We start from the raw sequence: 18,170 nt of genomic DNA on the forward strand, positions 1-18,170 counted from the left end.
AGTGACAAGTTATCACAAGTACAAGAGGAAAGAGGAATATTTTTCTGCTTAAATGAGTTTCTCTTGGTTTTGCAGTTTAGCTGGCTGATATATTACAACTCCCAATCTCCAATTTTTGCCTGCTCGAAGTCTATGACTCCACAGCGATGACTTTATATTTCTTTCTATCTGCTTACAAAGATTAACTACACTGGCAATTGAATCTTACATTGACCCCAGAGACTTAAGAACAACCGCAACTGCAAACATTACATTGACATTTACAGCATTGTTTTCCAATGAAAGGGAATAGCCAGGGATTCAAGAGGAACAGCCAAAAAGATTAATGCTTCACTAGCACATAGTAGATGAAGTAGGTACCTTCCTGTGTCTAATAATAGGACTGGTTCTATCTGCATTTATTAACTGAATGAACAAAGTGCAACCCAACTTTACTACAATGTGTACAGTTGAAGTGCAAAACTTTATGTGATTATTTGAATCTTGGCTGAAGTCCCTTCTTCAATTCTAAATGCTCAATTAACAAACTACAGGAATGTGCACAATTAGCTTTTGTCATGCCAAGAAAAAGTTCTATAGCTTTATTTTCATCATCATGGAAGAACAGAAGGAGGAAGATTCAGCAGAATGAGTATAAAAATAATATTATAAAGTTGTATGAAACATGAGCAAGTTGGAAAAATGCAACCAAACTTATGCAATACATTTAAGCTCTAATATTTAAATGGCATAGCAAAGAATAGCCCTTTTTTCTTTAGGTACACATAAATGTTTAGATACTATGTTCTATGGGAGCACTGCATGTTAGAAAGAATAGTTTATATGGTTGTAAAAATGGTTAGAAGCCATTTATTTGCAAATCTCTCCCTGTTGCACCCAACTGCCAACTACTTGTGAATTTAGAAAGAAATATAAAGTATACAACATATAGCAATATAAAGTATAAGGTATACTTAAAGTTGCCAAAATTGAGAAACACTATAACATATACAGTATATAGCAAATATATTAAAGACAGCAAAAAGATAGGTAGGGTAGGGTAGGGTAGGGTAGGGTAGGGTAGGGTAGGGTAGGGTAGGGCAGTGTTTTTCAACCACTGTGCCGCGGCACACTAGTGTGCCGTGACATAGTATAAGGTGTGCCATGGGAAAAATACCCGCCTATAGTCAATATAGGCACAGAGTTAAATTTTTTTAACATTTTCTAATGGTGGTGTGCCTCGTGATTTTTTTTCATGAAAAAAGTGTGCCTTTGCACAAAAAAGGTTGAAAAACACTGGGGTAGGGTAGGGTAGGGTAGGGTGATAGATAGATAGATAGATAGATAGATAGATAGATAGATAGATAGATAGATAGATAGATAGATAGATAGATAGATAGACAGACAGACAGACAGACAGACAGACAGACAGACAGACAGACAGACAGACAGACCGACCGACCCTAACCAGCAACCATACACAAAAACATTTGCAATTAATGATTCTTGGATAAAGAAATATACAACTTCAAATCATTAGCAACATGTAGTCTTCAAAAAGAAAAGAATCAGTATCTTCCCATTTATTTATTTCCTGATAACAAAACTGGCAGTAAATCAAATTTATATCATCTATTCTCTGCTTCCCAAGTCCTAGCTGATTGGGAGGAAATGAGGATTTTGCAGTAATCTTCTCCTGGAGTGGGATGGGAATGGAGATTTTACGGTATCCTTCCCCTGCCACGTCCACCAAGCAATGCCACGCCCACCAAGCCATGCCCACAGAACCGGTAGTAAAAAATTTGAATCCCACCACTGATACATTTATATTATAACATATATTGCAACCACACTTGAGCCCAAAATTTATGTTGCTAAGCAAAGAGAGTTGTTAAGAAAAGTTATGACTTTTCTTGCCTCAGTTGCTAAGTGAATCACTGCAGTTAAGTTAATAATATGATTGTTAAGTGATCTGACTTCCTCTTTGCTTGTCAGATCACAAAAGGTTATCACACCAGTTGCCAAGTGTCCAAACTTTGATTACATGACAATGGGGATGCTAAGTCACTTTTTTCAGTGCTGTTGTAACTTCCAATGGTCATTAAATGAATTGCTGTAAGTTGATGACTATTTTTTCAATCAGAATAAACCTGGAAGGGGGCTTTGAAGTCTTCTAGTCAAATATCGTTTCAGACAAATAACTGTCCAGTCTCTTATTTAAAATCTCCAGGGATGAAGCACCCACAACTTATGACGACAGTCTGTTCCACTGGTTAATTGTCTTCACTCTTATGAAGTTTCTCCTCAGTTCCAGGTTGCTTCTCTCCTCGATTAGTTTCCATCCATTGTTTCTTGTCCTGCCCTCTGGTGCTTTGGAAAATAAGTTGAGCCTCCTCTTCTTGATGGCAATCTCTCAGATACTGGAATACTGCTATCATGCCCCATCTAGTCCTTCTTTTCTCTAGACTAGCCAAACCCAAATCCTGCAACTGTTCTTCATATATTTTAGTCTCCAGGCCTTTAATCATCTTAGTTGGTCTTCTTTGCAGTTTTTCCAAAGTCTCAACATCTTTTTTGTAATGTGCTAACTAAAACTGGATGCAGTATTCTAGATGTGACCTTACGAAGGCTTTATAAATCTATAGATTTATAAATCTACCTATAATGGATTTCACATAGACTCCGTCAACCAATTCTTCCCTGTTTTTAGCCATTATATCACCCTGCAATCATGATTAAAGTACATATGTGAAAATTTTTATTTACTGATTAATATATTGATTGATTAATGAACTTTTAATGGCTACCCACCTCATAGAAGTGACTCTGAACAGATACAACAATTAAATATATTTTACTAGCTTTGTAGAAATAATTGCAGAGAATTCCACAGTGTTCTTTTTATGGTTATGATTATGTTTTTTGGAGAGATTGGTTAGCAGTTAAAAAATAAGTCGCCTAAACCAGAAGAGGTTCAAGATGTCTGGACAAGATAAAACAGATCCGCTTGGGAACAGACAAATCCTAGAAAACCTTGAACTCTTTCTGATTTGGAAAACATATTTCTGAAAATTGTCCATTTTTTTCTTCAGAATGATACAAACAATACATTTTGCACACCTCTAGTTAGAAGCGTTAGAAAATGTCTGTTGTAAAATGCAAATATGCTATACTTTCATCTACAGCTTGCAAGAGAACTTTAGATTCAGGTGAAAATCTTTTTGTCATACTAACTGCTCAGAATTCTTAACAAACTACAGATCAAATGAACCCAAAATGACAGTGAGAAACACTAGCAATCAATATTTTTTTTCCTGTTGTGTGATGTTACAGTTGAGAATGTTTTTGTTGCACCAAGTTGTTTTGAAGCTCACAGAGTAGTACAATGATTGGATGAATTCTTCAAAACTTTCCTAATAGTCAACTGGCAGTGACCACTGATTTGCTTTTAGCATCCTCTGTGTGTTCTCAGAATTGTGAAGTCTGCAGAAACAAAGGCAAGTCAGCTTTGAGCTACATTGTGAGGGATTCAGTAATGGAAATGAAGAATGTAGATAAAGTATCTGAGGGACCCATTTGTGTCATGTTGGTGCAGCGAGCCTTGAAACTACTGTATGGGTGTAAAAATAAGGCTTCAGCTATTTGCTTTTCATAATTTCTCCTTTGTTATATGGGTTATTTAAAGATGGAGTTGAAAAAAACAGAGGAGAAGAATAATTGGGGTTTATGGGACTGATGCAAAAATTACAAGGCCTTTCCCCTCTTTCCCTTTTAAATAGCAGAGTTTCTGCAAAGACTCTTTCTGGCTAAGAGAGATCGTGGAAAAAGTGCTTTGCGTGACTCAGAGAGGTAAGTACTGTAGCTTCAGTTGAGGCAAATTGTTCCTATCCTGCACTAGCTCAGAAGATCATGATGAATAAAGAAAAGAGCAAACTGTCCACATTCTAAAGAAAACAGGAAATTACTAATCCAACTATTACCTCTCTCATCTCAATGTTTCAAAATCAGAGATATTTCTCATCTGCAGTCCCCAAATTGCCACTCTGTATATGGCACTCCAGGGTTTTGTGCATTGCTTGTCAATTTGCTTGCACAGAAAGGGAACCATGCATTTTGCTAAGAGGAAATTACCAAATTAAAGTACTATCCATAGATCAAATATGACAGCAGTGTTTTGGACCTGAGTAATCAAAAAAGCAAGTGGCAACCAAATCATTAAAGACTTGAATAACATTAGGGCCAATATTTATTTGCCAGTCAGCTTCTAGCACTATACATCCATCAACTAAATGCAACTTTGATAAATTAACCAGATTAAAGTACATCTGTAGGAGTAAAAAAGAAATGTGGGCAGCCTTGATTGGCTGGTGTTTACACAAGCATCCCTGTGGCTGTGACTTTAGAATTTCCATTTTGGATGTGCCACCGTCAAAATGACAAAAACCAGGCTGACTTTTTTGGAAATTGGAGTTATAACGGGTTTTGGGAGACCCTAAAAGGGGTGTAGAGGCTGTGTACAACCTTGGATCGGCACAATGCTCCCTGGAGCATTAAGTCCTTAAAGATTAAAACAATCCAAATGTGTTGTTTTCCACCTGGCATCCTAGTGACAGACAACTGCAAGTATGCAGCACTTCTGTTATGATGGTATTTCAAGCCATTTGATTTGCATCCTGTTCCTCTTCCCCCTTGCAGAGTCTTGCATTATAATCATGGGTTTGAGGAAAATGAACATCCTTTCTTCATAGTCCTTTGCAAGCAAGTTCTCTTGGAACTCACCTCTGCCAGGACAAATGGTAGTCATCACAGCTTGGAATTGTATAGAAGTTCACAGATATTCTATATTTTTCTATATGCGGAATGCATCAGGAAGCCGCATTGAGTGCTACCATAATAATGTCAGTGCATCTCTCTCCTACACACACACACAGAGAGAGAGAGAGAGAGTGGTCTCTCTCTTGCGGTTCCAAAATCCCTTATAACCTGCCTTTGATCCCAGGCCTGAGGTTAATGTGTTGTGAGGTTGGGAAAGGGTTCTGGTGCTTTGTTTAAGCAATATTTTTTAATGTCGACTTTTGTTTACATTTTTAGCTTTTTAGTATTTTGTAATGCACCCAGAATCTACTGGATTGGGTGAGTATAATAAATGTAATTAAACAATAAAAATAAAATTAACTCAAACAGTGATGATAGATAATCCCTGGGGATGGGCTGTCATAGATCCATGTATTTATCTTCAGAATATTTAGATCCCATTCTTTAATCAATGTAACTTACAAATATACCTTAATTCCTGACTTCAGGATAATGCACTAATTCACACACACACAAAATTTTCTGATGGAGAAGGAAAACCAACTAAAGGACTAGTTCTTGATATTAAGTTTCTGTTTCAAATTAATTTAATACACTAGTTTAGGCAAACCTGAGGAACTGCTGCTGGCTATTTCACAGTTGAGAAACTGTCAAGGGTATGATCTTTTTCCTAAGACATTTAAATATATATATTAGGGAACACATGAAAAGATTGGGCATTTATCTCCTCACACTTGATCAGTTGATCACACTTGATCAGTTGTGGTTTTTTTGTTATTCTTCTAAGAATATCAGATATGGGTGTTGTGAAGCACAGTGTATCAGAGAAAACATGGTCCATATACAGGATTTACTATTTCAATTTTTATTAAAAGGCATAATCTGCAGCTCACAAATGCTTATACCTTTTAATAAAAGTTATTCAAAAAATATGCTACCAGATTTCTGCTTTTTGTCATCATAGACGAACATGGTTTTTTTACACTGCGACCGTTTTACCTAACTAGACAAAAGAAGAAGTGTTAAAAGAAAAGTGTTCATTCATGAAATTGTACAAAAGATTAGTAGGTCTGTCATAGAAAACCATAACTTTTTCTCTAGAAGTCTAGTGGTTAAGGTGCTGCCCTAGAAATCAGAAAACGATGAGTTTTAATCCTGCTTTAGGCATGAAAATTGGCTGGGTGACCTTGGGCTACTCTCTCTCAGTCCAACCAACTTCACAGGGTTGTTGTGGAGAAAATGAAAGGAGTAGGAGTATTTATGCCACCTTAATTTAACTATAAAATAATAAAGGCGGGATAAAAATTAAAAAATAAACATAAATAAAATATTTCATATAATTAGTGTAGCTTCCAAGCATAGCACCTATGGGTACTAATAGACTTGACATTTGTAAAGTTCCATATCCTACTTGATGATTTTTATATTAGATTTTTAATAAAACATTAAATTAAAAGCATTCATTTTAATTTGCAAGAATGCCTGGGGGTCCCAGAGAAACAAAAGTGTCCCATCTGTGCAGAAAAAAAGGGCACAAAATGTTGAGATATTAGGTAGTGCTGAACGTATGACTTTATATTGCATTCTGGCAATTGAGTGTTTTATGGTAAACCACCTTCTTCCTCAGATCAAAGCCCCTCCCTTTTTTAATGTGTTTTCGTTTTGCAATCACCACCTTGACTTTTTGAGCCCCAACCTAATTGTTAAAGAAATTATTCATTCAGCGGTTTGTTTTTAGCAATTTAACCATTCAAAATTTATTTTAGAAATATAAAGTACCTGGCTATTTCTCCTGCTTCTAACACTTATCTCTATTGAGTTGTTTGATTTCAGCTTAGGAACAAAAGGCTGAGGTTCTATTCGCGCGACGGACGGGCGGACGGACGGACCTAGGAGTAGATATTTGCATCAATCCGCTATGAGAAGGCCCCTATGGGTCGTATTAAAAGGTCGAGACCGGACCGCTACCGCCGGTATTGTCTCCATATGGGCGCTAAGCGGCGCTTCATTATCCTCGGCGCAGCAGTGCACACTCGAAATCATTGAGGCGGTTTGAAATTTCAGCGGGCCGGGTAGGAAGCGTAGCCGACGGCATTCGGCCATATCGGAACTTCAAATGAATTACACTGCAGGCGGACGTGGAGAATTCAGATTGGCGATCGAAACATGAACCCGCCTATTTTAAATGTGTGTGCTCTGCGCGTATTTGTTCAAACGAGTTTGGATCAAAAATGCTTCATGTGTGTTTGAAAGAAAGTGTTTGTCCACAAATGTTATATTTTTCACATGTGATGATTCAGCAATTTTTATTTTCCTCCTAAAGAGTGTCAAATTGACACTGAAAACATAGGTATTTGGAGTTATGGGGTTGTAATGCTAAAAGACTTACATTTGGGATGGTTGGTAGAAATATTTTAGTGAAATAGGGCAAGGAAAACAAAACTTATCATTCCCTCATTTGGGTCCAAAATGTGTATAAGCTATTTTATTCTCTTTTAATATAAACATTGCCTTCTGTGAGGCCCACTTCTTCAAACTTCTGCCTCCTTTTCTCTTGGAAAAGAGTGATGTCATGTTTAGGTATAAAAAAGAAATAACTTCATTCTGACTGTTGTATCTCAATGTTTTTTTGCATACATATCAATTAGCTAGAATACAACATTCTAAGCTGTAAACTATTATTTATAATCAAATTGTGCAGTTCCATGCCCACAAAAACATCCTTTCTGTAGCCTTTGGAATTCCTCTCATCATGATTGCCTCATACTGCAGTAGAGTTCAGTTGCTCAAGAGGAGTTTGCACTCATTTGTGTATGAAGAGAGAAATTTGTCTGATTGGTTTGTGTAAAGGTTTGCAACAGGAATAGTTTGGCAACAGTGTCTGCAGACATTAATGAAGATCTGGATCCAATGGCACAACTCTAGAGTGAAGGAAACATAGGTACAGAAAAGTCAGTGGTGTCATACACGCAGGCTGGATGCATCACTTGCTGGCCATGCCTGGTTTAGCAAAGAGGAAAAAAAGTTGTGATGTCACATGACGATGCTGTAACCACGTGAGTTTAACACCCCTGGAATAGGAGATACCTGCCTCAATAGTAATAACTATGAGAGATCTAAGTATCATGTTGGACCACCACTTAAGTATGAGTCAGTACTGTGCTACAGTTGACAAAAAAGCCAGCCCAATCAACAGAGGGATAACATCAAGAACACAAAAGTGGTAATACCACTTTATACGGCATAATGAGTCCACACTTGGAGCATTATGTGCAGTTCTGGTCACTGATACAAGAAAGATGCTGAGACGCTAAAAAGTGTGTAGTGAACAACAACAAAGATAAAGGGTCTAGAGGCTATATTGTATGATGAACGGTTGAGGGAGCTAAGTATGTCTAGCCTATTGAAGAAAAGGATTGGAGGGATGGGACATGATAACTGTCTTTCAGTACTTGAGGAACTGTCACAGAGAAGAGGGGATTGTCTTATTCTCCAAAGCATCAGGGAACAAGACAAGAAGTAATGTGAAAGCTTGTTAATGAGAGATATAAGCTAGACGTATGAAGAAATTTCCTGAGAGTTGGAACAATTAATTTAATAACATGCTGTCATAATTGTGGGTGCTCCATCACTGGTTTTCAAAAATAAACTGAGCAACCATTTGACTGGGATGGTATATGGTCTCCTGCCTTAAGTACAGGGATGGACTAGAAGACCGAGGCTCCTTCCAGTGCTGTGATCCTATGTTCTACTGTCCTCTCTTCTAGCAATCCATCCACTCCTTGTCTAAGAGATTGCTCAGCTGTCACTTTTTCTTCCAAGCAGAAACACATCGAAACTACATGCTGATTCCTCTGGCAAGATGTAATTACGGTAGCTAGCGGTTAGGCTTTACCTATTCCAGTCTCATATTTTCTGTAAATAAATAATCCCTCATTTCTAGTTACAAAACCTGCTTCACTAATTGTTGTTGAGGTCAGACTACACATTCGGTATTATAAATGTGTATTTATTGCTATCAGCATGAGATCATGCATGCTACATAATTTGCCCCCTCCTCAAGCTCTTCTACAGAGATTCAGGGTGGGTTGACTATGTACTAGGAAGAGAGCTCAGGAAGGGAAAGTAAAAAAGAGCCAGCCTAAAAGTAGAAGAAGACATTGGAGTCTGAAGATAGTTGCACATTCTCAGACTACACTCAATATGTTATCTTTTATACTTTTATAAGCACTAGGATCTACCTGAACCCCTTCCCCCATCACTAATCCAGAACAGGATTAGACTAATTGACAATGCTTGAAATTATCAACCAGGTGTTTTGTAGCAATTTCAGAGAAGGGACCAATGTTTGATTTGCACCATTGGAAAACTATATATTTAATCATAATTAAAGAGTTGCTACTTTCCAGAGCAAAACTGTCCTTTACAAGGTCTGCCTTTGTAAGCTTTGATTAGCATTCCTTGCCAGGATTCCCTCTTCAAACTACAATTCCCAGAATTCTTTTGACAGAGGGAAAGCTATGACAACCATAAACCCATTGAAGTTTGTCAGGCAGACGTCATCTAACTTCCTCTAAGCTCGCTGTCATTTAACAGCACTCCGGCTGATTTTCCCCGCGTGTCTCCGTCTCCTGCGATGTCTACGGTTGATCGTTCGCGCCAAAAAATTTCTTCCTTTGTAATACAGCAACTGTAGCAAAACCGGCTTCATTTAGTCGCAAGTGTCGCCCGCGTTTCTTGGAAGCGGGTGGAAGGAAGTCTTTACAACTTCACTGCCGTCAAATGAACGCGATGGGTTTAGCTTCTTGCGTTGAAATTATCACTCCGCTCCGAATCTCTTGCATTGAAGCCTAGCAGACGGAGCGTGGGAAAATGGGTTTATGACGGTAAAGCTCTCATTTGCCGAAAGGACCAGTCGTTTAAAAAGATTAAAACTTTTTAACCTTGTATTGACGATACAGTTATACCTAGTTTCTCTTTAAGCACCCAAACCACCTTTGTATTAACATATATACGAATGTTTCTTTTCAATCTTTCAGATCTTGCTTACTGGCTTGGCTTGTCAAGCAAGCTGCAGATTGGACTGCCATTTGTCAGAAATGGTGTAGGGTCTCCTGCTTCGGGGGGGGGGTTGGACTAGATGACCTATAAGGTCCCTTCCATCTCTGTTAATCTGTTAAATTCTCACCTCGTCTGAAATAGTTGTGTGTGTGTGTGTGTGCGTGCGTGCGTGCGTGTATGTATCTCTCTCGCTCTCCGTTTGTTAACTGGCTTTCTCCTCGCAACCACTTTGTTTCTTCTCTTCGCTTTTTGCCCCGCCTTCCTCATAAGGAAAGCTAAAGTTAACCCTTTATTTGCACAACTCTGAAGCCGCCCTCTCCTACGGCATCCCGGGCCACTCGCTCTGTGGCACCGGTCGGACTAAGGAGGTTTCTCCGAAAAGCCAGCCAGCCAGCGCCAGTGCATCCATCCGTTCGCCGTTCTTTGTCCGGGATTCGCCGGCTTCGCTCGAGCAGCCCGAGCCGAACCGGTTGAAGAGCAGCGGAGCGGGAAACGGCGCTGCACCACCAAGCGACAGGAAGAAGCGGAGGGCGGTACGGCCGTGGAGTCGCCTCCCCTTACTCCCCGCGCCTGCCTTGCAAGCCCAGCGTAGAGACTCCTCGTAGCAGCCGCCTCTTCGCCGTCCACCGAGCAGGAGGAAGACTCGCTCTTTCCAAGCTGCAGAAGGCGAGAAACTGCCCAGGCGGCGCCGCCGGTGCCGAAAGCAGCAGCGAAAGAGGAAGCGAGACAAAAGAGGGCGAGAGCGAGGAGGTGAGTGGCAGGCGGAGAGCGGGCTGGAAGCTTAGCTTTCTCTGCGGCTCGGGCTTCACTGCTCCCGGGGGGTGGGCGGCGGTGAGGCCAGGTAAACGCGTTCTTCTCTCCCCGACATCCCGTGCTCGAGCCTCCCGCCTCAGCTTTTGCAGCCGTAAGAAGCCACCGATGGACGGGCGCACTCGCGGTCCTTCCAGCTAAAGGCGATCGGGGACAGCGCCGGGTGGTTAACGAAGGGGGTGGCGGCGGCGTGGTTTTAAGGCTCGGCACGTGAAAACAGAAAGTGCTGTTCGGAGGAGGAAGAAAACCAGCCCTGACTGATCGCCTCATGATAAAGTGCGGAGGCCTTCCTGCATGTTTGTATGTAACTGCACCAGTGTTCTAGGATCCACGGTGGGGGCGATTTATGTTTTCCCGTGTGTTTCAATTAATTTAATAAATGCGAGGTGGGTTTTTTTCTTTTTGCCCGTGGCGCTGCTCTCCTTTTCAAAGGAAAGGAGCGGCGCTGAATGAGAAATACGGTAGCCTGGCGTGAGGTCGCGAAAAAGTATCGAACCAACCACAGCAGAGAAAACGCTAGAAATAATACTAATAAAAAAGGGTTTGGTTGATGGGGGTGGGGTGGTGGGGATGCACTACTGCTCAACCGGCCAGCCATAGGGATGGAAGCAAGAGGAGGGGGGTGGGGTGTCTCGCAGTGGCAAAGAAGAGGAAATATTCCCCTCTCTGCCATTTTTGCAGAAAGCAAAGCCTCACGAATAGGTGGTTAAAAATGTGAATCTTTGGACGTTTACCTAAGGATGAACAGTGGCCTGGATGGTTTTCTAACGATGACTTCAAGGACTCAGAGCTTTTCTCGTGGCTCTCCTACACAGATAGTGTTATATCATCGGTACAGGAACTACATTAATATTTTGACATTTTCTTATCGATTTAAAGCAAGTGAGAGCACAGGACATATAATTCTTCCATATATATATATATATGTGTGTGTGTGTGTGTGTGTCTGTGTGTGTGTCTGTGTGTGTGTGTGTATGTATGTATGTATGTGTATATATATATATATGTGTGTGTGTGTGTGTGTGTGTAGTGTGTAATGGCATTGATGCCCTTAATAAGAATTTCAGTCTGGTAAATTGGAAGAAAGTGAGAATCTTTGGATACTGTGATATTTATATTTGGTGGGAAGGTACATCCACCCTTCTTGATACTTTTAGGAGGATATTTTAAAATTTGTTTCTTCTGCCCGAGTGTAATAGCAGAGAGGAAAAGCGAGCTAGATGATGCTTTTAACAGGTTGTTCAGCACTACAGTAGTAATTTTTGGCCTCAAGGACCAATGGTAGCTTTACTTTTTTTTCTGTTATAAGAGAGGGTGCGGTACCTGCTCTGTAATGCCGCACTGCTAGCAGCAGATAGCAACCAGGGCTTCTATGCATGTACGGAATAATATTTCTTCCCTCTTTCAGAGTATTATCAGAAGAACAGAGAAATGTTGCTTTGGGCATAATACTTTAAATCTCCTAAGAATTTTTTTTACAAATCTCTGAATAAAATTCAATGTTGAATTAGGCCGTAATGTGCAATATGGTTTTTTAATGTTCAAATATAATTGTTTTTCTGGTCAAGTTTTATCCTCTTCAGCCATCCTTATTTGTAATAGTCTAGTACTTAAGTACCTTTATCAGTGTTAAAATTTATTAAAACTAATAAACTTTAGTTTTACAATATGCTGCCTTTCTATGATAGGTTTTGCCTAATACTGTTGATTTCATTGTGATATAGTTGATTTTAATTTGACAGTGGCCCCTTTGCTAGAAGGTTTTGAGATTTGAAATCAGTGTTCTCATTTAAAAATAAGCATATTTATGTCATGATAGAGCGACTCTGCTGCAAGTCCACCCTTGGCCATTGAAGCATGCTGAGTGACTGTGGGCTACTTTCTCTTTCTCAGTTCAACCTACTTTCCAAGGGTGGTTGTATGGAAAAATTGGAAGAATTGCCTTGAGTTTCTGAAGTAAACTGGATTATAAATCCAATAAATAAATAAATTTATTTGTATTAGAGATAGTTAAATAAGATGCACTCATTGCTCTAGTTAAAGCGAATAGCAGCTGTGGTATTTTAAACTCAAAATTATTTTCTAAACGGGGAGTGCATATTTTAATGAAGGGGTTTTTTAATTATGGAAAAATGTGGATGATTGATTTCAGGATTCATTGAGTATTGATTATATATTGATTAAATAGTTATGAGCACTTAGTTAGGAATAAATGTTGACTATATCACAGCATGGTGCATGCTTATTTTTCTGCCCATTATATTGATTGGGATATTTTGTTCCCAAGTGTTTGCTTAGAAATTGAATGAGAAATATATTGCATTTATATATGAAATATGCATACTGTATACAGTCAGGCAAGAAAAATGATTCTTTGATATGGAACCAAGATTTTGAGTGGATTAGTCTAGTTTTATGTTGGAATAAAACATAATGGAAGAAGGCAGTGCCATTTTCATACTGCTCCCTTCACCCCAAAACATGAATATTTCTGTAAAATAACCATGAGTTGAGCTTGTGACTTTACTGTTTTTATATGGTAACAGGACCTAATCTTTCTGTAATAATAATAAATGATGATTCTTCAAATTAATATTTTTCCAGGAGGGATAGAATGCTAGAGAATGCTAAATAAATTCTTAATATGGCCTAAGTCCTGAGGAAGAACATTGGAGATATAAAAGTCTTCTCTGTTAATTGCACTCCAACAAAGTTGCCTTTAAATGTTAATAATGCATTATACATTTGTTGATAAATGGAGGTAGGGACATCCTCAGCTTTTTCTGTTGATTCATTTTTCATTGTGCCCTCGTTTTACCTTTTGGCCCTATGTCAGGCATAAAATTCCTTGAGGTATCTATTGATGGCAATGTAAAAGTAACTCATGCTATTTTTCAGGGATGCCCTGTTCTGGTTTATCTCTAAGCCGAGCACAAGATCCCACATGAACATTTATTCCCAGCTTAGTAGCTTTGTTAGCATAATCCTCCGGGTAGCTCAGCTAGTATATTAGAAATGCAAACATTAACCTTAAACTTAATCTTGGTTTAATTTCAACTCAAAGGACATGATGTACTACCCCTACGCTTTCACTTTTGAGCCCTCTCACCTTTATTCTGATCTGTTCCATTGAAACTATCCATTTCAATAATATTTAATCTCTAACTGAACTGCCTACGTCTAGTATTACCACCATAAAGTTTTTACTTATGCTAGCTACTACACAATAAAGGTCATTTCTGTTTTTACTTCCTCTCTTCTAGCAGATTTTTTATTTTAACTGACTTTGGACCATTGTTTCTCTGCAAAGTATCATAATGGTACTATATATTAATAACCAAACTAGACTTTCATCACAGATTTGATTTACTAATATAGTTCTCATCTATGAAACAGCGATTTATATATTAATGGCCATTTCTTTATAAATGCCTCTACAAATGTTTGGTTTTTTTACTTTTTTGTAATTGTAAACTAAGACATTTTTGCTAGCTTCAGTTTAATTTCCATGATTTACTAGGTTTGAACATTATTAATAGGGTTGATATTTTTCAGAACTTGCAGTATTTCTTCTACTTTTTTCCCCCTTTAGTCTATGTCTTCCTTTAAAAAAAACTTACATCGCCACTTCCTCTTTGCTAGAACTTACAAAGTTGAAGTGTTATAAATCTCAAGTTATGAAATACTTGCATTTGAATTGTTCGATTAATAGTCAGTTTAATAGAAATATTTTATTCTTTAAAAACATTTCAATAAATCATTACAAGACTGGGTTCATACAATATACACACCTGTTTAAGCATATTAATTTCTTAGTTTTAAAGTGGTGTGCATATGCATATACAGATACACATACACCCATAGATACACGCAAAACATTTTTATGTTTTAAAAATATCATTACAAATCTTTCAGTTTTATTCAGAAGTAAATTTGCCATGTGTAGTTGTTCTTTACAAGGACTACAAGCAGAATAAGGATCAGAATTACTCAAATGCCCCCCCCCCCCAAACTATTTTCTCTTGCCAGGTATGAAATCAAAATTACTGTGTGGATCTTAAAGAACAATTGTTGATTCCTATATTATATTTTCCACATGTACTACTGTAACTAATGAAAAAATCCTGGGATTTCCAGATTTTCATTTTCAGTCTGAAACCCTGTAACCCTAAAGTGCAAAAGGATTTATCAAACCTGTGGCTGGATATGAAATTCTGAAAAGGTAGCTCATAGACTGCTTCATTAGGACATACGTAAGCAAAGAGAGTGTCTTCTCATGACAGAAGAGCAGCAAAAGAGAATTATCAGCATTTTGTCGTGATATTTTTACCTGGTAACAGGAGAAAAATAGCTGTTTGACCTCAGTAGACAGAGAAAAGTGGACTCAGCAATCAATAGAAAAACAGGAAGTAGATTCAAAATTATTTGTGTGTGTGTATGTGTGTGTCTGCAAATTGTTATGCCTTTTAGCTGCTAGTTTTATAGCTAAATTATTTGATAACGGCTGTGAACACAGTGTATGTGTTACAGCTATTTAACATTTTTAAAAATAAATGCCCTATTAAGTCTAGAAATTCTGTAATTGAAAATGGATTGTGCAGGTCAGTCAATTAATCTCTGTCTTGTACATGAAAGTCTGGTTGTGATAGAGATTACCAATTACTGTATTCTTTGCATCATTTTTAAAGATGTGAGTTTTGCACCGTCCTCCTTTTCATTATTTCCTTCTTGATTTGTTATTAAAATGCATTCCCAATCATTTGGAAACTAGATCAGTAATATGACATCTTCATTTATTTATATTAGAATTTTAAACAAGATCTGTAATAACATTTCAAGTAATTATGGCCTGCTTTTTAATAAAAGGATTTATGATTAGAAATGAGGTATGAAGTTGAGAGGTCATTAAGAAAGAAATAATGTTTCACTTCTGTATAAGTATTCTCAGTAATTATTTTTGGCAGCTGATCTTTTTTACTTTTTGTTTTCTTTCCATGAAATAGTACTTATTCTGAATTTGTTTCAACTCATCATGTGACAATAAAGCAAATTACTTTCTGGTTTGATCTACTATATCAGTCAGTTTTGAGGATTATTACAAAATTACATTCATGCTGTATAACAAAACCTTTAAAAACTTCTAAATTCTATTTGACAACTTGTGAAATAATCCAGAATGGATGTATATTGAAAGATAGGTGCATGCTAATTGATATCTAGCACCATTGCTCTTTAGCATAAGCATCTACAAGAATAATAAAACCAGATGGTCGCTTCCTACAGGACTTGTAATCTAAAAAAAAAAATACAGGTAGCCCTCGACTTATGACCACAATTGAGCCTAAAATTTATGTTGTTAAGTGAGACATTTGTTAAGTGACTTTTGCCCTATTTGATGATATTTCTAGCTACAGTTGTTAAGTGAATCATTGCAGTTGTTAAGTTAGTAACATGGGTTATTAAGTGAATCTGGTTTCCCAGTGACTTTGTCGGAAGGTCGCAAAAGCTGTTCACATAACCTCAGGGACACTGCAACCATCATAAATATGAACCAGTTGCCAAGCCTCCGAATGTTGAACATGGGGTGGGGATGCTGCAATGGTCGTAAGTGTGAAAAATGGTCATAAGTTACTTTTTCAATGCTGCGATAACTTTGAATGGTCACTAAATGAATTGTTGTAAATCAAGGACTACCTGTAGATAAGGGGCATCGAAAGAAGGGGAAGGGACAACCAAAGCAAGAAGAATAAAAAAGGATCTCATCCTTAATACTTCATGGTCTTTACTAGAAAGGTATGATGGAAATGTCGTTGTACAGGAAGACTTTGGAGATACTGTCATCGCCAGGAGCAGACAGTGCTCCTTTTTCATCACACAGTAGTTGATTGTGAAGAGACAAAGATGCTGAGCCAAACAAAACACCTGCAGTAAGCAAGATAATAACATTTCATTGTCTGCTGCTTCTCTTCCTCAGATGGCTTTTGGTTCAGATATAGCCTCTGTGAAAAATGAATGGACGTGTTGCTTTTGTTTGTAGAGTTGTAAGATGATTAGCAGTAGAAGTGCAACTGCAACTAGTCTTCCTCTTAGTGGCTACTTTTGCCAATATAAAGTCTTCAAACTGAGCCTTATTCCTGGTGCCCATGTTTTTCATTGGCATCTTATAGGGTTTTTTCCTCCCCAGCTTTCAAAATTACTGCTCTTGGATTTTCCAGTGGTGCCTCATCCAAGTATTTACACAGGTACAACTTGCTTAGTTTCCCCCCCAAGAGTTAGCTTGTCTGGGATTTTTGCTGGGATATTTGATGTCATTTACAAATGGCTGATATGTTCAAATGAACTGTAACTAGGGTGTACCTAGAAGGAGACTCCTTTTGTCTTCAAGGCATGGCAGGGTAATTATCCTTTTTAAGGCAGTTGCTGCTGTGTAAGTTCTTGATAATCTACTGTGCTTCCAGCATGATGAAACAGCATTTGTTGGTGCATTGTCTTATAATCGCAGGAGTGGAAGGAGTTTGAAAGGCTGAGTGTGATCCATTTGTATTTATAGGTCAAAGTATAAATATAATGCTCTGATTGAGAAAGAAGTGGAGGCTTCCAGGTTTCAGTTTTCATTAAAACAAAAAACAAATGCTGATAAATTCATTCACGGGTAGTCTTTGACATATGACCACAATTGAGCCCAAACATTTATGTTGCTAAGTGAGAAATTTGTTAAGTGAGTTTTGCCCCATTTTACAATTTTTCTTGCCACATTTGTTAAGTGAATCTGGCTTCCCATTGACTTTGCTTGTCAGAAAGTTGCAAAATGGAATCACATGACCCTGGGACACTGTGACCATCATAAATATGAACCAGTTGTCAAGCATCCAAATATAAACCACATGACCATGGGGAGGCTGCAGTGGTCATAAGTGTGAAAAGAGGTCATAAGTCACTTTTTCAGTGCCATTGTAACTTTGAATGGTCACTTAATTAAGTGTTGTAAGTCGAGAGGAATACCTGTAATAGTATTATTCAAGATTTTAAATGTCAAAAGGACTTTGTTGTTATTTAAGATTGTTATCTTGAAAATTGGGCTTAGAATGCTGTTAATATTAAAATAGGACAGTTATGAATTTCCAGTCTTCAAATGCCTTCTCCTGTCCGAGGTCAAAGATAAAAATTGAGGAAAAATGTAACAAAACTAGTTTTATAGCTTAACAGGTTATTTAACTTGCATGTTAAATGACTACAGTGGAGGGTGAAAATTCAGTACAGTGCAGAAACTATGATCACGAAAACAGAAAGTTGTAAAATTCATTTTGAAAGAGAACTATACCATATTCGCGTGACCTGCATGTGATTGGAAAGCTTGCTCTATCTCCAGCTGCCACTTAGTTTGTTAAAGATTATGGTTTCATCCACCTACAACTCTTTATCTTACCACTAACCAATGAAGGAAACATAAAGAGTTAATATTTTTCTTTAAAAGGCAACTGCCGATGGAGAAAGCTGCTAAGTTC

At 38.0% G+C, this 18,170-nt stretch overlaps 1 protein-coding gene across 2 annotated transcripts in view; it reads left to right on the top strand.

Moving 5' to 3' along the window:
* Positions 1 to 10,128: 10,128 nt before the first annotated feature.
* Positions 10,129 to 18,170, top strand: part of CDC42SE2 (CDC42 small effector 2) — a 63,901-nt gene continuing 55,859 nt past the window's right edge. The window contains exon 1 of one of the 2 annotated variants that reach the window (XM_014064949.2): positions 10,129 to 10,605. The gene's annotated coding sequence lies outside the window, so the exon portion shown is untranslated. Of the gene's footprint in view, positions 10,606 to 10,836; positions 10,999 to 18,170 lie in introns of those variants that run through there. The other variant, XM_087715885.1, reaches the window with a different exon arrangement.

Source organism: Thamnophis sirtalis, unplaced genomic scaffold, assembly GCF_051295495.1.
Source record: "Thamnophis sirtalis isolate CommonGarterSnake01/CBP01778 unplaced genomic scaffold, rThaSir2_p1.2 scaffold_5, whole genome shotgun sequence".
Taxonomy (NCBI): Eukaryota; Metazoa; Chordata; class Lepidosauria; order Squamata; family Natricidae; genus Thamnophis; species Thamnophis sirtalis.